At 39.3% G+C, this 20,690-nt stretch overlaps 1 protein-coding gene across 2 annotated transcripts in view; it reads right to left on the minus strand.

Moving 5' to 3' along the window:
• The window catches only part of runx1 (RUNX family transcription factor 1), a 241,767-nt gene that overhangs the window by 171,649 nt on the left and 49,428 nt on the right, over window positions 1–20,690 (minus strand). The window lies entirely within an intron of this gene.

Consider the following 20,690-nt stretch of genomic DNA (forward strand, 5'->3'; position numbering starts at 1 on the left):
TGTCTGGTAAGAGTATCAAATTCCCAATTTTATTCATCCGCACAAATAGAGACTGTTTACAGGTTGGAAAATGAAGCTGAGGGAGACTGACCAGGTGGATTCTGCAAGTGCGCTCCTCATGCCTTGGATTTAGAATAATAGAATTATAGAATTGGAAGAGATCTCATGGGCCATCCAGTCCAACCCCCTGCCAAGAAGCAGGAAAATCACATTCAAAGCACACCCGATAGATGGCCATCCGGACTCTGCTTAAAAGCCTCCAAAGAAGGAGCCTCCACCACACTCTGGAGCAGAGAGTTCCCCTGCCAAACAGGAAGTTCTATTAGGAAGTTCTTCCTGATGTTCAGGTGGAATCTCCTTTCCTGTGGTTTGAAGCCATTGTTCCACACCCTCGTCTCCAGGGCAGCAGAAAACAAGCTTGCTCCCTCCTCCCTATGACTCCCCCTCACATATTTATACATGACCATCAAGTTTCCTCTCAGCCTTCTCTTCTGCAGGCTAAACATGCCCAGCTCTTTAAGCCATTCTTCACAGGGCTTGTTCTCCAACCCAAAGAACACCTGATTTATTGTTCTTTGGAGACATGTATGTTTTAGAGCTGAATTTTTCACTTTTTTCTTTTTTGTAAGGGCATCACGGTTGCAAATATGGGCTCTAACCACTGAGACAATGCCCTTTGAAAACATACTAGTTCAAGCCTGGCATTTGCACTTTTTACTTTATTAATTACATATATAGATTGTCTTACTTTCAAGGAGATGAAGGAAGCATAGATCATTCAAGCCACACTTTAAGCTTCACAACAATTCCAGCAGTTGAGGTTGAGAGGTGGCAACTAACTTAAACCTTCATGTCTGAATGCGGGGTTTAAACCCAGGTCTTCACAGACCTAACCTGAACACATTCAATACTGTACTGTACTGCACTGGATCTCAGACAGCTTGGGATTTAAGCACCATATATAACTTGACTCCTTCTCAATATTGAATATCAAAACCTATATGAATGATAAAAATGTAACAAAATGTAATTGATTCATACAGCTGGTAGAATGTAACTTTTTTACTTTAGAAGTGATGTAGGGAACCTTTGATTTTTCAGATACTTTGACCTACAACTTCCATCAGTCTTATTCACCATGACCGAAGATTTGGGGAACTGTGTCAGTAGGCTGTGTTTGCACTATGACTGTGTTCAAAATCCCCACTCAACCATGGAAACCAACTGGGTGACATTGGCTTCAACTTCAGAGGGGAGGTAATGGCAAACTCCCTTTGAACACAGATTGTCAGGAAAATCCTGCAATTGGTCTCTAAGGTTCACCCTAAGCTGGAAATAGCTTGAAGGCACACAACACAACAATCCAGAACATGTAGAGGGCTGAACCACAGGACAGATTTTATGTGACTTTGGAATAGAATGTATTGAAGTGAATGGATGCTGATTTGTCTTCCCAAAGCTTTCCAGTCCTCATTCTCTTGATTCCATTGATTTTACAAAAATAGAAAATAACAATGAACATCAGTACAATAGCAGGGGAGTCATGGAAATATTCTTGTTGTGAGAAACAAAACAAGAACTCTAGAAGGAGGCAACACTTACAAGGGAGGTCTACCTTTGAACTTTTAACTATGAACTTAACTGTTGCTCATCAAGATCATCCAAGCAAGAGGAAAAAAATAACCAAAAGGAAAGATGAAACAAGGACATATAGGAAAAGGAAATGAAAAGAGCTTTATTAGTCAGTTTCTTCTCCTGCCCGACCCAATTATCAGATTTTGCATTTAAATTTAAGACAGTAGATCAAACAGCCAAAGCCACTTTGTACTTTTGCCAGGAGACCATATGATATCTCTCAGGGACTCTCCTGCATGCCAGGATTCAAAATAAGAAGTCATGCTTCTAACTTTGTTTTACATTACATATGGTGCAATTTGCTAAGTGAACAGAAGAAGGGAGGAAGAAAGGGAACTGAGCGGGAGGGGGAGAGAGTGAGTGTAAAAACATATCAATGGGTGCTGTCAGGGAAGATGAGGAGGATTTGTGGTCCAATTATCAATTCAGAGAAATTAAATAGAATGGGGGAAAGGAAGTATACATCATAAGTTACCATGAATGTAATAAAGGAAATCCAAAGATTGGTCTCATAGTCACTATAAAGAAATAAATTAAAAAATAGGCAGAACCATTTCAAGGAGCAAGTATAAAACAGAAAATCCTACACTAAAAGCAAAGCATGTGGAGCAAGCCAGTCTTTTTTGCCTGAGACAGCTGATTCGCTCTTGACACACTACTTCCCTGCCCTCCCCTTCATTAGTTCCCAAGGCCAACCAAGGGCCCGCTTACATCACACAATTAGAGCACTTTGTCTGCACTTTAATGCCTGTGATTGTATCCTTTGGAATCCTTGAGCTTGTAGTTTAGTGAAACACTACAGCTCTCTGAATGAGAATGCTAAATATAACTCTGCAAACTGCAGTTCCCAGGATTCCATAGAAAGCTATAGTTAAAATGAAATCATAGAACTATAGTTGTTTGATGTGAAAGGGCCAGTTTCTTTGACTATTGAAGCAAATAATCCCACAGACACCTCTCTCATTCTCCTTGGCAGTACAAATACAACAATGCATGATTCATTAACAATTCTGTGATATTCCAAATTTGTTACTTGAGACAATTGATTCACAAATGGTAGGTCCCTAAAGATCTCTATGGAGGCAGAGCTAAATTATGCCTATGTAAAATTATTTTGCTTAACTAGAATCACACTGATAAAAATATAGGATTAATATTTTTGAAATAGTATTTTATTAGTGAATCTTGGGATGCTTCTGGGTTGGAGAGAGAGTATATGCTGCTTTCATGATCGCTTAACATTGACATTAAATACAATCAGAAGCATGAACTGCAGGGAATAAATGAAAATCAATACTGAGATTTTCCCATTTTTTTTTGCTCTTGATATCTGGATGTTCATAAAAAAGTAAGATTTTAGTGTAATTATTTCATATGTATTGAAATGTGAGCTAAGCAGAAGAATAATTTCCTTTTTAATGTTTCTTACCTTGCTAGTGTAAAGTTAATGTAGTGGCACTTATTCAATAACTTTCATATTGCTGGTTATATATTCAAGTGTAAGTGGATGTTTATGGGTATGCTGAAATAGGTGTGCTTTTACTCGTAACTTTCAAACCTGGGACTTGAGATGGTAGGAATTGAACTTTTGAATCTGCTCATAACCTTGCTCTGATAAAGTCAGAATATGCATAGAATCCAGTCTTGGACACATTCTGACCTGGAATGTGTTTTCTGCACAGATGATTGATTCTTCGTATAGACAGACTGCATTGTATTATATTATGATATAATTTAGGACTCAGTATGCAATCTTTCTTGTTTCTTTGCTGAATGGAAAACACTTGTATTAAAACAGTATCTACACCATGAATGGAAATAAAATTATAATATATTTGGAAAATGTTCGAAAAATGTGTTACTGGAATGTGGGGAAATCTTGAAGAGAATTCTGGACAGATGAGAATATTTAAGAGTTGAGGATTCATTCTGTGCACAATTTGCACCTTCTTTACTCCCCCCCCCCATTTTATACACAGAAATATATTTTTTCTATGTAGATATGCTGTTCCCACTGCACGAAATACTGTTTTCTACACATGCATACACATACACTCATACACACAACAAAACCCACAAGTGAATAAACAATATTTTTGTGTAGAAAATAAAATTTCGGTGAAGCAATATTACTTTCAATGCATAAAATCCTGTTTTCTGAACAAAAAACCAGCAGGCATATTTTACTGAGAATAATTCCTCGAAAACCAGACAATTTTTGAAGACTAACCCACAGCAGAAAGAAACTTGGTCAAATTACATTTACTTCCTTCTATAATAAAATATATCATATTTCCAGTGAAATCCTATGCATATAATATTAGAAGTAAGCTCCTCTGGGTTCAATGGAGCTTACTTGCTGGTATGTGGGGATCTAGAGCTGCAACCAAAGCATATTAGTTCACTTCATTCTGCTCAGGAAGCAAAGAGAAGTGTTACTAAATATTTCTAGCAGTGGTGGGAGGTGGATCCCAAGACAGTAGGGCAGTGAATCTACTCCAGGTTTTAGTACCAATGTTTTAGCCCCCTTGATATGGAAACCACCAGTCAGTGGTTTTCACCATGTATGATCATTCTATGCCATGTCCTCCCATAAAACTAAATAGGGCAAACTTGCATCTCTTGGAATGGTATTGCCAAAGTCCCACAGAGTACTGCTTGTCATTTGCAGTTTAATTTACTAAGTTTCAGTATACATTTTAAATTTAGCCTTCTGTCCAGTACACAGCATGATTCTCTTCTCCTTCTTTGTCATTCTCAAGAATCTTGACAATTGTGTAGTTTTGGGGAAAAACATTTAGCATCTCTGTGAATATTCCTTAGGAGGGAAGAATTTAGCTGCAGTGATTTATTCCTCCTTTGCATATATTTTTAGTAAGTAGTCTCTGGCTAAGGAAATATAACACTTTAAAACAGGTCTTGAAATATAATTACAAAATGGACAAATGTTTCTTGAAATATAATTACAAAATGCGCAAATATAATTACCAAATGGGCACTGTCTTGGGCATATGAATGTCCTGGTTACTTCAGAAGTCCATTTTTTAAAGTACAAGATGGTAAGAAAATATAAAAAACATTTGTATGTGTATTCTGGAAAGTGCAACTGCTAAATGGTAGAGAAGGAGGCTCCTTTCCAATGCAGGATTTTGTTTCAGCCAAATGTTCTTCTTCCAGTCCTACTTCCTCTGTTCAAATGGAAATAGTTTTCTCCATGACTGGTAGAATTCTAGGCTTCCTTATAGGAAGGATTTGCTTTCCAGAAATTGCAAACTTAGGGAAGAAAAGCAAAGGAAAAGGTGAGGTTACAATGTGCCAGAAAACAGGAATTTGAATGGAACCATCTCTTTGTAATTTTACAGGCAAGTTTAGACTGAAAATAAATTCCCCAAAAGCCAGAATTTGGAATTATAAACATAACAGGCTTCTTTGTTTTCATGACAGACTAATGCTCCTGCTCTTTTTACTTTTCTATCATTCTTCTTCTTCTTTGCTGCTGCTTCTTTTTAACTGCTCCTTCCTCCCCTCTCTTCATTTTTAAACCCCTTTTATTGTTTGAAAAACTGTAATAGATCAGAAGTCCAGTTCATCTTAATTCACACTGGATGAAGTTATATTAGAAAAACTACATCCAACTCATAGTACCATGTATTGAATCAACAGGATTTATGTCAGCATTGACTTACCATTTGGAATTTGAGTCACTGGATCTGCTTTAGCTGGGATTAACAATTGGATTTAAACCAATGTTACTGTCAAATATATAGCCCTTTGTTAAGGTCTGAACTGAACAGAAAGTAGTCTTCCCAGAATGACACAGGAAGGAGAAATGAAGAATGCTGGATGGTTGCCCTGCCTCTCCACACAGTTGCATTTTTTCCTGATTTAATGATGCATATGTATATATTTTGTTATAATCACAGTTGCATTTTTAAACCTTAAAATAGTTTGTTTAAAAAAATAGAATGCCATGTGATTTATTAGACACACAATCATACAAATGGAGACTCAAAAGACAAAAGTTTCTGAAAAGATCAAAACCAAGGGAGAACCAGCACTTGTTGTGGGGATGAAGAGGCAGTATGGTATAGGGTTTAATGTCTTGGCATTAGTTTTTATTTCAGTCATAAAAGTAAGTGCCAGGGGTGCTTTGAATGCAATTTTCCTGCTTCTTGGCAGAGAGTTGGACTGGATGGCCTACAAAGTCTCTTCCAACTCTATGATTTTATGTCTCATTGTTATTTGTGACATTGCTGACAGTGCTGAGTCTTATGAGCCTTAATAGTGGTATATACAATTTCATAATTTATTTACAATTACATTTGGTTTTGATTGCTCTGTAGTGGTAATCCATGTTTTAGCATCAGGCCAAACTAGATTTGCATCTTTTCCTTTCTCTTGATTGAAAACCAGATACAAAGGATGTAGATTTTTCTTGGGACCATGACAATTTCAGCCTTCAAATGCCCAGCATGCATCTTTTTTTTTTGCACAAAAAAAGCATAGGAGTTGTAGACTTTTGGGAATTAATCACTCACACCCCTGAGTCCAGATGAATCTGTCAGTTTCTGTTTCCTTCATATTTTGTCATGGAAAATGGGGGTTAGGGGAGAAGATGTTGACAAAACTTGCCTTCATTGTTATTGTTATTGGAGATCCACATGACTTTTTCTTCAGTCAGAAATATTTCCTGGGAACTCTCAGCATTATTTTTATTTCCCAAGTCATGTTCTGCTCAGTGCAAATTCTTTAGATCTCTCCTCTACAGAAAAACATCTTATCTTCCCCATAACATTTCATGATGTCAAAATAAATGCATTTTTAAGAAGATAGTCATAGTGAGGAGTTTCATTACATTTGTAATAGTAATAACTGAAGCCAGACATAAAAATCTGAGACAAAGTAGATTTAGGTGTAGCATGATATTTACAAGACAGTCTATAAATGCATTCCAGGTCCATGTAAATTACGTGAAAGCTCTATAACTGACTTCAGTTTCATTACTTTAAATACTCTAAATATGTTGCTCACAATTTTTTCAACTGTGTATGCTCAGATACTGGAGGAAGCCAGGGAATTTCAGAAAAACATCTACTTCTGCTTTATTGACTATTCTAAAGCCTTCGACTGTGTGGACCATAACAAACTGTGACATGTGCTTGGTGGTATGGGGATACCAAGTCACCTTATCTGTCTCCTGAGAAATCTGTATAAAGACCAAGTAGCCACAGTAAGAAAAGACCACGGAACAACAGACTGGTTCAAGATTGGGAAAGGAGTACGGCAGGGCTGTATACTATCGCCCTATCTATTCAACTTGTACGCAGAACACATCATGCCACGTGTGGGGCTTGACAAATCCAAGGCTGGACTTAAAATTTCTGGAAGAAACATTAACAACCTTAGGTATGCAGATGATACCACTCTGATGGCTGAAAGTGAGGAAGAGCTGAGGAGCCTTATCAGCAAGGTGAAGAAGAAAGTGCAAAAGCCATTAAACATCAAGAAAACCAAGATCATGGCAACCAGACCGATTGACAATTGGCAAATAGAGGGAGAAAACGTGGAGGCAGTGACAAACTTTATATTTCTAGGTGCGAAGATCACTGCAGATGCAGACTGCAGCCAGGAAATCAGAAGACGTCTACTTCTTGGGAGGAGAGCAATGGCCAACCTCAATAAAATACTGAAAAGCAGAGACATCACAATGGCAACGAAGGTCTGCATAGTGAAAGCAATGGTATTCCCCATAGTAACCTATGGCTGTGAGAGCTGGACCATAAGGAAGGCAGAGTGAAGGAAGATAGACGCTTTTGAACTTTGGTGCTGGAGGAAAATCCTGAGAGTGCCTTGGACTGCAAGAAGATCCAACCAGTCCATCCTCCAGGAAATAATGCCCGGCTGCTCACTGGAGGGAAGGATATTAGAGGCAAAGTTGAAGTATTTTGGCCACATCATGAGAAGACAGGAAAGCTTTGAGAAGATCATGATGCTGGGGAAAATGGAAGGAAAAAGGAAGAGAGGCTGACCAAGGGCGAGATGGATGGACAGTATCCTTGAAGTGACTGGCTCGACCTTGAAGGAACTGGGGGTGGCAACGGCCGACAGGGAACTCTGGTGTGGACTGGTCCATGAGGTCACGAATAGTCGAAAACAACTGAATGAGTGAGACGACGACGACGCTCAGATACATGCCAAAGTCATATTTCAATGTGTATATGTATGCAAATATATTATCAAAATTATATTATCATCTAAGTTTGTTGTCACTACAGTTGCAACCTCATCTCTCTACTGTTTTAATCTCAGACCTTGTAGCTTTAAACTGTATCCCACACACTAGTGGAGTTCATTTAACATATGTCACTGGCTTTTTCCCAAATGTCTAGCTGTGAACGACCCAGGATAGACATACCCTGATCTCTGTTCAGTGAATCATTCTCTGAAGAATGATTTAAATTAAATCCAGTTTAGTCTTCTCTGTAGCCATGATGCATCCCTTTGTGGAAACATGAGTGTTTAATAAGTTACCAAGAAAAGCCAGACATGTAAAGGATAGAGTGTGCTGACACAGGATGGGAGCAGAGGGATTAGGCTGGTCCAATGTGTGTGGCTAATGAAAGCACCATGCATTCTGCTTATTAGATTGAAAGGCAGCCACTGGATCCTGACATGCTATCACAAAGACAAAGAAATCCAACCATTGTTTAAACTAACTGAGAAAAGTAGTAGTAGAAGCAAGGGTGTCTCCCATTTTGGGTTCAAAATGCAAAATCTGAACTTTCATGTCAACTGTGATGCCACTTCCATGGATAAAATGTGAATCCCATGGTTTCAAACAGCCAGTGGCACCAGAATTGGTTCAACACTAGTAAGCAAGTTGTTACTGAATTTGGTTACTTGCTGGTACAGTAGAGTCTCACTTATCCAACATAAACGGGCCGGCAGAATGTTGGATAAGCGAATATGTTGGATAATAAGGAGGGATTAAGGAAAAGCCTATTACACATCAAATTAGGTTATGATTTTACAAATAAAGTACCAAAACATCATGTTTAACTACAAATTTGACAGAAAAAGTAGTTCAATACGCAGTAATGCTATGTAGTAATTACTGTATTGATGAATTTAGCACCAAAATATCACGATGTATTGAAAACATTGACTACAAAAATGTGTTGGATAATCCAGAACGTTGGATAAGCGAGTGTTGGATAAGTGAGACTCTACTGTACTTGCAAGCAGTGCACAAATTGATTTTTTCCATCTATTACGACTGAAACATCCTTATATGTGAAGACTCCTTCACATTTAATGTGTACTTAGAACTTTCCTTCATGTGTTTAGTGTAGCTTAGGGTACATTCCAAACCTTTCTATACGTGGGTGATCTCAATGATATTTCTTACTGCTAATAATTTAGTGATCTTCTCATAACCTCTAAAACTTCCAATTCATAGAAAGACTCAACAACATAGGTGGTAGTCCAATTTTACTAGGTTTTTTGGGGGGAAGGGGTTAGACTCTTCAAACTACTTTTTGGGGATTTCTAACCTCTTCCCAACTCCAGGATCCATGCAGATAGTGGAGTGAGCAACTACGGGCAAACCATACACTCCAAGTGTTACAGGAAAGCAATGGCAAAACCTTTCTGAATAAATCTTGCAAGAAGTGCTATTGATATGAAAGGTGAAGGTACATAACAACAACAGTGACTACAAATGTTGGTTTAGCAGACTGAAGCAATTAGCATGTTTTTTTTTACAAGGTTTACATGTGGCAGCAGAGAACCTTTGAGAGCAAGGCCTGGCTAGGAACACAGACAGGTACTCAACACCGAGTGAAGCCATTGGTCTATCTTGCAGAGATAAGATGAGTAGATATAGAACAGGAGAGCCAGTTGTATAGACTTCCAGATTTTGCAAGACTGAAGCTTCCACCAGCACCAGCCAGTATATTACTAGGCGAGGAATTCTGGGAACTGTAGTCTCACAAGATCTGGAATGCTACACAGTTCTCACGCTTCTATGAAAGTATCAAGACCTCTATAGCTCATTATGCCTGCATCCTTGAAGCAGGCGCATCACACAAATACCATCTTTTACCCTACATGTATTGCCTTCTATTTATCACACTAGAACTTAAAAAGTAGGCAAAGGGTATGTGTCCCATTTGAAATCTGTGGCTGCCTCCTGTAGAATTCTGGGGTGTGTAGTTTAGGAAAGGGTCCAGAAAGTAGAAGCGGCAACAAGGGGATCGGCTACTCTTGATTTCATCATAACAAATGTGGAAGACCTGATCAATGCAGTCAAACTGGTCGGATCCTTAGGGGCAAGTGAACATGTGCTCCTGCAGTTTGCCATACAAAGGAAGGCTGAAACTAAGACACGTCAAACATGCATTCTGGACTTTATGAGAGCCGACTTCCAAAAAATGAAGGAAATACTGAGCGGCATTCCATGGACGCCAATATTAAAAGACAAGGGAGTTAAGGATGGATGGGAGTTTTTAAAAGGTGAAATACTCAAGGCACAAATGCAAACAGTGCCAACAAAGGAAAAAAAAATAAGACAAGTGCTAAGAAGCCAGAATGGATATCCAAAGAACTTCTAAGCAGGCTAAGACTCAAAAAAAGACATGCACAAGAAGTGGAAATGGTGAGAAATCAATAAAGAAGAATTCAAACAAATAGCCAACTCCTGTAGGGAAAAAGTTCGCAACGCTAAAGCGCAAAACGAGCTCAGGCTTGTCAGAGACATTAAAAACAACAAAAAAGAGGCTTTTTTGCTTATGTTGGTAGAAAAAGGAAGAACAAGGAGGCTATAGGGCCTCTGCAAGGAGAAGATGGGGTGATGGTGACAAGGGACAGGGAAAAGGCAGAACTACCTAATGCCTTCTTTGCCTCAGTCTTCTCACAAAAAGAAAGCCGTTTTCAACATGGAATGGATGAAGGATTAGGGGAAATCCAACCCCAAATAGGGAAACAAGTTGTCCAGGAACACCTGGCCACTTTAAATGAATTCAGGTCCCCAGGGCCAGATCAACTACATCCAAGAGTATTGAAGGAACTAGTGGAAGTTATTTCAGAACCACTAGCAATCATCTTTGAGAGCTCTTGGAGAATGGGAGAAGTCCCAGCAGATTGGAGGAGGGTGAATGTGGTCCTTATCTTAAAGAAGGGAAAAAAGAACAACCCAAACAATTACTGTCCGGTCAGCCTCACGTTGATACCAGGCAAGATTCTGGAAAAGATCAATAAGGAAGTGGTCTGCGAACACTTAGAAACAAATGCAGTCATTGCTAATAGTCAACACGGATTTACCAAAAACAAGTCATGCCAGATTAATCTGATTTCTTTTTTCGATAGAGTTACAAGCTGGGTCAATACAGGGAATGCCGTGGATGTAGAATACCTGGATTTCAGTAAGGCCTTCGATAAAGTCCCCCATGACCTTCTGGCAAACAAACTAGTAAAATGTGGGCTAGACAAAACTACAGTTAGGTGGATCTGTAATTGGCTAAGCGAACAAACCCAAAGGGTATTCACCAATGCGTCTTCTTCGTCTTGGAAAGAAGTGACAAGTGGAGTGCTGCAGGGCTCCGTCCTGGGCCTGGTTCTGTTCAACATCTTTATTAACGACTTAGACAAAGGGTTAGAAGGCACGATCATCAAGTTTGCAGACGACACCAAACTGGGAGGGATAGCTAACACTCCAGAAGACAGGAGCAGAATTCAAAACCATCTTAACAGACTAGAGAAATGGGCCAAAACTAACAAAATGAAGTTCAACAGGGACAAATGCAAGATACTTCACTTCAGCAGAAAAAAAATGAAAGGCAAAGATACAGAATGGGGGATGCCTGGCTTGACAGCTGTACGTGTGAAAAAGACCTTGGAGTCATCGTGGACAACAAGTTAAACATGAGCCTATAATGTGATGCAGCAGCTAAAAAAGCCAATGAGATTTTGGCCTGCATCAATAGGAGTATAGTGTCTAGATCCAGGGAAGTCATGCTACCCCTCTATTCTGCCTTGGTCAGACCACACCTGGAATACTGTGTCTAATTCTGGGCACCGCAATTGAAGGGAGATGTTGAAAAGCTAGAAAGCATCCAGAGGAGGGCAATTAAAATGATCAAGGATCTGGAGAACAAGCCCTATGAGGAGTGGCTTAAAGAGCTGGGCATGTTTAGCCTGCAGAAGAGAAGGTTGAGAAGATACATGATAGCCATGTATAAATATGTAAGGGGAAGTCATAGGGAGGAGGGAGCAAGCTTATTTTCTGCTGCCCTGGAGACTAGGATGCGGAACAGTGGCTTCAAACTACAGGAAAGGAGATTCCACTTGAACATCAGGAAGAACTTCCTCACAGTGAGGGCTGTTCGGCAGTGGAACTCTCTGCCCCGGACTGTGGTGGAGGCTCCTTCTTTGGAGGCTTTTAAGCAGAGTCTGGATGGCCATCTGCCGGAGGTGTTTTGAATGCGATTTCCTGTTTCTTGGCAGGGGGTTGGACTGGATGGCCTATGAGATCTCTTCCAACTCTATGATTCTATGATTCTATGAAGGGCCTTTAAAATACTCAGCCAGAAAGGTCCTGGGTCTCACTTAACTACAAGCCCCAGAATTCTTCAGGAGGGAGCCACAGGATTTCAAATGGGATGCATACTCTGTGCCTACTCTTTAAGCATAATCAAAACTAGCTTTGTGTAGAGTATGCTTTAGGAACCTAACCTATAAAAGGTGGAAAATGGCTCTATGGATATTTTAGACTTTAGCTCCCATCATCCCTTACTATTAGCCTTGTTGGTTGACTGGAAATGAGAAGTCCAAAACATCCAGAGGGCCAAATTCTCCACAATCCTTCCCCTAAAAGGCCAGCAATTTTATTACAAAGTCCTGTTATTACTTTTCATTCTCAGAATTCAGATGTGGCTTCGACCATTTGAAATTTTACTAGTAATGATTTCAAAAGGGCAGTAATTTTTTTTTTGCTTTCTCTATTTTCCAACCAGTTCTAATAAATAAAATACAAAGAGACATTGAACGTTCTGTCTAGACTTCACAAAAATTAGGAATGTGCCATTTAAAAAAGGACTGTGAATTATTTCATTATCAGGAAGGAAACCAGAAAGATGCTTCACTCATAGTTAACATACAGGATGGTTACTCATAAAAAGAACCAGCTCAGTTTAAGTTTAGAAAATGCCTGAGAAAAACCTGCTCACAGAAAAATCTTAGGCCATATTGCAACTGTTTACAATAATACATTCACAACATGTTTGGTTTATGGTTTTTTTTTTTGCCACTGTTGCATTCTAGGAAGAACAACCATAAGATGCAGCAAGATTCTCACCCAGTATTTAGTGTTAATGTTTAGTGCCAGCCTCCAACACCACCTTGGACTGTGTCCCTAGGAATTGCACTTAGACCCACAGTGGAAAGCTTTTTCTGTCAAGAGGGCACTTCATTAGTTGGGGGTGGGGATTTGGCAGTAGCTATTTGCTGGCAATGTGCAAGGATAAAAACTTTGGTTGACAGGAATTAGAGCCAAAGTTAGGTGGACACAGCTGGAGCTTAAGAAGTTTTCTGATTTTAAATACTACAAGTCCTCATATACCACAAAATGACTGTTTAGACGACTAAATTGCTTTAGACCCCTTTTAGCCCAGTGGATATGCTGGACTAGCAATTCTCAGTATTTTCCATCCAAAAATATATTTTCCATGTTGTGAACTCATCTTCTTTGCTAGGTCATTTTATCTATCTCTCCATGACACTACTGTTTTCATCTTCTGCTATGTTCCTACTGCATGAGAAGAGAGAGATTGCCTTTCCCAGAATTTGAGACTTAGAGAGGGCTTTTAAAATTTAAATGATCCTAGCCTTTTATTTAACCTGTGCCTCACAGATTGGAAAGATGTTATTTGTCAGATGTAACAGTCAGAGGCAATCAAGCGAAATGACGGAGAGGAATTACTATGTCTATGACCCTAGAGCAGATGTAGGTCTTTATCACATGTTAAATAGGGCATTTTTACATGTCTCTATGTGGAGAATTGAGGAATAAGTCACTTACTGATGGATTTAGAAACTTTAGAAACTGCAAAATACCTCTACCCCACATTTAAAGCTTGTGTTGTGTGAGGGGCACCATCGGTGGCAGTTTCTTAAGTGTATAGAAATACTTGTTTAATAGTGTGTGATGAAGTCCTTGGAAAGTTACTTTCTGCCTATCATTCCTTTGGATTCTGAGGGTCATAGACTCAAACAACATATTTTCCAACTTCTGGATAACTGTATTAGTTTGTTACCACAAAGACCATAGCACTTTTAGTTATAATAAATATACTATGGCATACATTTTCATAGATTATAGTCTATTAGGTAGAAGCACAGAATGATAATGTTGAAATAAAAACCCAAGAGCCATGTAGTCTATAAAATGTTATTCAGCATTGCTATTAGTATTGTTTATCACCTCCACTGTTGTGAAAACAGACATGTTGTTACAGAGGTTGCCCAACAAATTTTCGTAACCAAGAAAGGAAATAATTATAGCACTCATAATAATGTGATTTTACAGTACATCTTTTCAGGTATATGTAAGAATATAAATATTCACTTGAGGATAATCTCCATTAGGGCCAGTGGGATTTATTACCAGCTAATATGTTCATGCCAAAGTAGGCAGAATGTGCCCTTCCAGATGATGTTGGACTTCATTCCTTGTCAGCCACAGTTAACACAGGGCCTCTCCAGATGGGACAATGGTCTAGTAAGTGTAAGGAAATTAAATTTCTTGGTTGTGCAACTTGTAGTATGCATCCAGGGTTCATCCATGCTCATAATGTACTGGGGTTTCACCTTTTTTCTTGCTTGCTTGAGGTGTTGTGTGGCTGGGAACTCCTTCCCTTTCCAGAAAAGTAAGGAGAAGAACCTCCATGGCAAAGATAATACTCATATTCAGTAAGGGAAGTAAGGGAAGAACAGACATAATGGACAAAGATCAGGGACTTTACCACTGCCCAAACAGGTTGCAACTCATCCCAGAAATTCATCGGAGATAGCTTTTGATCTTTCAGAAATACATTCAGATATAGTCAGAATGAGCACACATCTAATGTTGAAGGATCATGGAAGTTGCAAGCCAAGAACAACAATAGGCAGTTGGGCTATTTCTGGTATACATCAAAGCAGCCTTCAATGGTACTCTAAAATCTAACACACTCCTTGATAATTAAGAATGTAAGACATCTTGAAAAACAAGTTCCTGTAATATGGAACTTGTTGGTCATGAAAACAATTTAGATGTCACTAATCCATTACTGACCCATCTGCACTAGTGTCCCAAAGTCCATTCTTTGGGACTACTTCATCTCACCACTGTGAGATGAGACATTCTCCTTTATCCCCTGTTCGGACCTCAGACTGGCAGTTGCCATATGGATAAGTATCAAAAGGCCAAAGAAATCTCAACAAATATTTATGTGACTGTCTGAAGTTACTTCTTAAATTATTCCTGTCTCCTCTTCTCACCCCCACTTTGTATATTCCTGCCTTTTGGGTTCAGTCAGAACAAGAAGTGGATGTTCTGAAATACTGGGATCTCCCATTTGTGATTCACCAGGAAGTCTGGAAAGAAAACTTATGTGAAATCTCATTCTCATGAAAGAATTCAGCCCTGTTTTGATGTCCTGTGAGCTCAGCAGAAGCTAAATATCTAACATATCCATGCCAAATTTCAAATGTGCTAGAAGTTAATACATTGCTTGCAGATATGCTTCTATTTAAAGGCAGCTGTTTTACAAGGCAGGAATAGGGGAAGAAGCTTGGGCTTTTTGAAAAATGTATCTGTACAAAGGGGATTTTTTTTGCTGATCTGAAAAACGGGAGCAATATATTCCTCTTCTGGAGCAATTTTAGTAAGCTATACATCATACTTTTACACTTGGTAAACAGTTTGGTAGGAACAAGCTGTGACAACACAACATGCATATGAATTTACTTGTTTGTGGTCTGGAATATCAAGTTGTGTTTGGGAGGGTGCTGATGGTGGTAAAGTACAGCAGTACCCAGGAGGTAGAGGCATAAACAAATAACTCTGGTATACATTTTAAGTCCTAAATACATGTCTTCTGGAAAGGTAATTTTCAGCATAATAACATCTTTGGAATACAGCTTCCAGAATCTGCCTAACAACCATGGGAATTAGAGTTCCTACTCTGACACATTGAAAAAACTAGTGTCTTTAGAACATACTGCCCTGAGAAGAGAAATGAGAAATGTGTGAATTGCCACGACGATGGGCTCTTCCACAATATCACATCATAAATTATGCTGGTTAAAGCTGATGGGGTTGCAGTACAACAATATCTGAAAGGTCACAAATCCTCCACCTTCATGTTAGAAAGAAGAACAAATCTCCACAAGTCCACATGACAAGCAGCACCTTATGTCATAGGACCCTGAAGTATGCTTCCATAAGTTACTAGAGCCTTCAGTACAGAGCAGCAATTTCAGAATGTGAGAAGAGATGAGATGATCAGCTGCTGGATGGCTCAAATTTAAGGCTTCTAACAATGGCTTCTTCCAAGAAACTCACAAGCAAAATGACCTTCCCAGGACAAGTCCAATGCATATTGCTTACTGAGGCAAATGGCAAGACGGATGCCCTCTGTTGCGATCTAGAGATGACCACAGGACTAGTTGTTGAATCTTATTTCTACCCTGGTAACAGGATAACATCCTTTACCAGACCAAAGTGCACAGGTTACCTTAGAGATTCATGCCAGGTCTACTTCCTAACTTTCTTCATCTAATATTTGAGGTAGTTGCCCAATTCTGCCTAACAGTAGGGCTAGCCCTGATTCTTAAAATTGGCCTTCAGAACATAGTATTGAATAGCACACTGCCTAAATATGCAAGTTACATAAAGCCACCATCTAGCAGCTATTAGTAGAAAAAAATCATGAAAAATAGATGAATAGTTGTGAGACCTCTTTCAAGTTGCCTACATCTTGGCCTTCACACTATTTTGTAAAAGGGAATTTCTCCATTTTGTTTTATGCACCTATATATTACTTGACAAGGCATTATAAATTTTAAATTAATGAAAGCACAGTGATTTGGCTGTGGAAGAACTTTCCATAGTTCTCTTGTGGTGAATAAATCACACATAGTGAGGTTTAGACTCATTGGAACTCAAAACCAATGTGTCAATAGAGAAGCTTATGGATCTAGATTTCTTAGTGACACTTGGAAAGTTTCCTCTTGCTTTAGTAGTTCAAAGCTCTGGCTGATCTCTGGAATAGGGAAATCAACACTACTGTCAACATAATCACTCTTAAGTGTCCCCTCCTATGAGGTAGAGCCAAGTAAGCTACCTGGCTTACTAGAGAGCTGACAATGGTGAAAAGGTGGGTCAAAGACTAGAGCATTGATAACATAAAATTCAAAATGAGCCCAACTAAACACTAGCTAGAGTCTATGGAAAAGCCTATATTGTGATGGTGGCAGCAGCAAAGAAATCTTTCTTTTCTGTCACCATTGTGAGTGTTCAAGTAGAGCAGTCTTGAGTGGTCTGGGTGTTTTAAACTCTACCCCACACTCTTATTGGATGCTATGGTTAATATAGAATACAAATGAATAAACAAACAAGTTCCTTTCAATTGGTTTATGCAGAAATTTGCAGATTTTTGCAAAGTTCTTATACCAAAAATGGATAATCCCTGAATACAGTATCTGCTTATTCAAAAGTAAGCCTTACTGAGTTCAATGACACTCATTCCCAGGTGTCATAACTTGACTTTATTTATTCTGATTATATGCAAATGTGGAAGCAATGATGATCAGACAACATGACAAACTTTCCTACATGGCCTAAGAAGAGACGGAAGGCATTCATCATCAAACTCACATTCAGATCAATAGTTGCGGTGGGGCTAAAACAATTCTGCTCCTTGAATGTTTGTAGTGTAATTGTTTATTCAGCCTGCAAAAGCAATTACTGCTTCTAGACTAACATGGCTGCAGGTTGAGTTGCCCCTTAGGTTACATACACCAAGGCAGACCTCCAGGCTTTAAATTTATGTAAGAAAATGTTGGCTCTTTCTGAGTTGCAAGACAGCTGGGGGTGAAATCACCATCAGACATGTGAGTGAGTCAGAAGGGAGCGGGGGGGGGGGGGGGGGAAGAGAGTAACTGGAGACCCCCATGAGTGGGAAATTTGGTACGTTTCTACACAACCATGCCAAATAAATGTTTTATAACTGCACATAGTTGAGTTGTAATTTCCACTTCTAGGAGGAGTGAACATGAAGAGTGGAAGCTGCCCCCATAGAATGATTAATCCATCTCTCTCATATAAAAATGTGTACAGTTACTGACTAGACAAATGCATAAATACCTTTATTCCAAAGCAGTAGCTTTCTCACTTGCTGCATAACAAAGGATCATTGCTAATGCAGAAAGAGCTTTCTCAGAAGCTGAAGTCAAAGTTTACTGGCACATTATCAGCCCCAGTGCAAAACATATGGCTGCCTGAGGTGGAATAGTAAATGAGATTAGTATTTTTTCCAAGATCAGAAGATGTCCAAAATTGCCAAAGAGGAAGCTTTGATTGTCCTCCGGTTTGGAATGGCACTTTGAATTCAGCGTAGAAGGGTTGCTCAAAGGCTCCCCACTATGTTAATTTTCACCCTTTGTAAGATTTGAGCCAAACATGAATAACTATGGCCCTTCAGATGTTTTGACTGTAATACATTGGGTTGGAGTTCAGCAACATGTAGAGGACCACAGTTGTCCACCCTAGGTATGTGCCATAATATTGATACAGTTTTGATTTCTCCCCTCCACAGTTGCAGCAGAGGATGATAACGGGAAATTTTTAACTGAGGAAACCCCTCAGCATAGAAACGTAACAGCAGGTCTGAGCGTTAAAGGGAGAAGGGAATGTTCAGCAGCAGAAGGTTGCAGATTGTGATATCTCTACCAAAAAAGCTTACAATTTTTATTAATAAAGAACTCCATATAACATTGGACTAGGCATTTGTCTCTCAATCAAAGGCTGGATCTACATTGCCCTATATCCCAGAATCTCATCCCAGATTATCTGCTTTGAACTGGATTATATGGGTCTACACTGCTAGATAATCTGGGATCAGAAGATAATCTGGGATCAGATCCTGGGATATAGGGTAGTGTAGATCCAGCCACAGTGCTGGCCCTAGAATTAGGCATTGCCTTTATAAAATTAGAAGCTAGTCAATGAAGTGGAAACTGCTGTCAAAGCCCTTGAACAGATGACACCCCAATAGAACTGCTATTGAGACAGAATCCATCTGAATTCTAACAAAATATGCCACCAAATATCAAAAATAAGACAATGGTAGACTGGAAACACTCAGAATATTTTTCTGTCTCCAAGCATTGGGACTATTGCACTAATCTTCCATGGGAATCAAATGATGCTCAAAAGCCTTTGCACATGCGCATTATAAAAATAGGGACTCCTGCAAAACAAATAGGTGTACCTCATTTGATTGTCCTGATGTATAACTTATACTTTGGACAAGAGAACACTATTGGGGAAGAACATTTGGCAAGGGGCCTAAAATTGTTCATTTTATTACCCCATTTGTTTAATTAACAGTTAGAACATATTATATGGAAAATGAAATTAGGCTTGGGAGAAGGAGATAAAAAAAAGGGGGGGGGAGAAAAACAAAAAAATTAAGATATGCAGATGATGCCCTTATAACACGCAGGAAATAGCAAAAGACGTAACCACTTTAATTATGAAGCTTTCTAATATCTCCCAGCCCAACTCCTCCCAATCCCCACTTACCAAACAGCAGCTGTTATGAACAGCAGGGTTCTGTTTCTCTGTTGATTGGGAAGCAGATGACTGTCTCATCCTTTTCCATCAGGGATCTTTAGTATGATAGACAGAAGCAGGGTCCCTGGTGCAATTCCCATCTAATATTAGAGATCACTTACATAAATACATAAATGTGGGTTACTAATCTGTAACATTCTTACTTATTTCTGGCCTTTACTCTTTTGGATTACACTCCTCTCCTCCCAATGTAGGATGGCTACTAACTATACTGTCTGGGAGATTCTGGGGAAAGTACTACAAAACAATAGCTTCAAGCTCTGCATCAGACTATAGGCCTATCTAAGTATCTAGTAATGTCAAAACTGACTGGGATCTGTTCTACAAGGCTTAAGGAGAAATTAAATTATAGCTCTACCTAGGAATGCCATGGCTTGAAATTTGGAAATTCCACAGATGAAGCATGTGATTCCTCTAACTTTGATCCATGAAGACCAAATATTTAAAAGTGCCATTTTGCCACTGAGGAATGACTCATTCGAGCATTCAAGGAAGACCAACCTTCACAGAAATCCATTTTTTCTTCACTGAAGCCAAGCAGTGTCTAGCTTTTATGCTAACTAGAGGATTCTGGTAACTGTAGTCAAAAATTAACTTTTCCATACACTCAGCTGATGTGATTTGTAACAGAGCCATAGGTGCTGGGGTGCATTTGCTGGGCAAAAGCTTTCTAAAGCAGCACTGTTTTGCTCTTCTACCCTTCCTCCTTTTGTGCACCAGGGGGCAGGGTTTCATCAGCAACAGCCCCAGGGCACAACTTCATCCCATGGAGCCCCCCCCTTTAATCTTGTGGGGGCTCATAGTGGGCAGATATCTTGCTTATCTCTATATGGCTCACAGCATATGCTTACTCCAGTGAATGTACACTCAGAAGTATGTCTCATATTCAGTGGAAACATTACATAGGTAAAACACAAAGAAAAGCACTTTTCACTAGAGGAGAGAACAGGGAGTTGTCCTCCTGGTTTGACAGGGCCAACAAGTGGGCTTTCTCAGAAGGATATTTGGCATTCAATAGCCCATTAATCTTCCCCTGCATCTGTCAGGGGATTTCTTTTGGTCAAAATGCAGCTGTGCCTGACTCACCTTCCAAAAAGAATGAGCAAAGTCTTGCTTTCTCTGTTCAGTTATTGCTCATATCTTCAGCTCGACAGTTGTG

The sequence above is a fragment of the Anolis carolinensis genome, chromosome 3 (assembly GCF_035594765.1).
Source record: "Anolis carolinensis isolate JA03-04 chromosome 3, rAnoCar3.1.pri, whole genome shotgun sequence".
In the NCBI taxonomy this organism is placed as follows: Eukaryota; Metazoa; Chordata; class Lepidosauria; order Squamata; family Dactyloidae; genus Anolis; species Anolis carolinensis.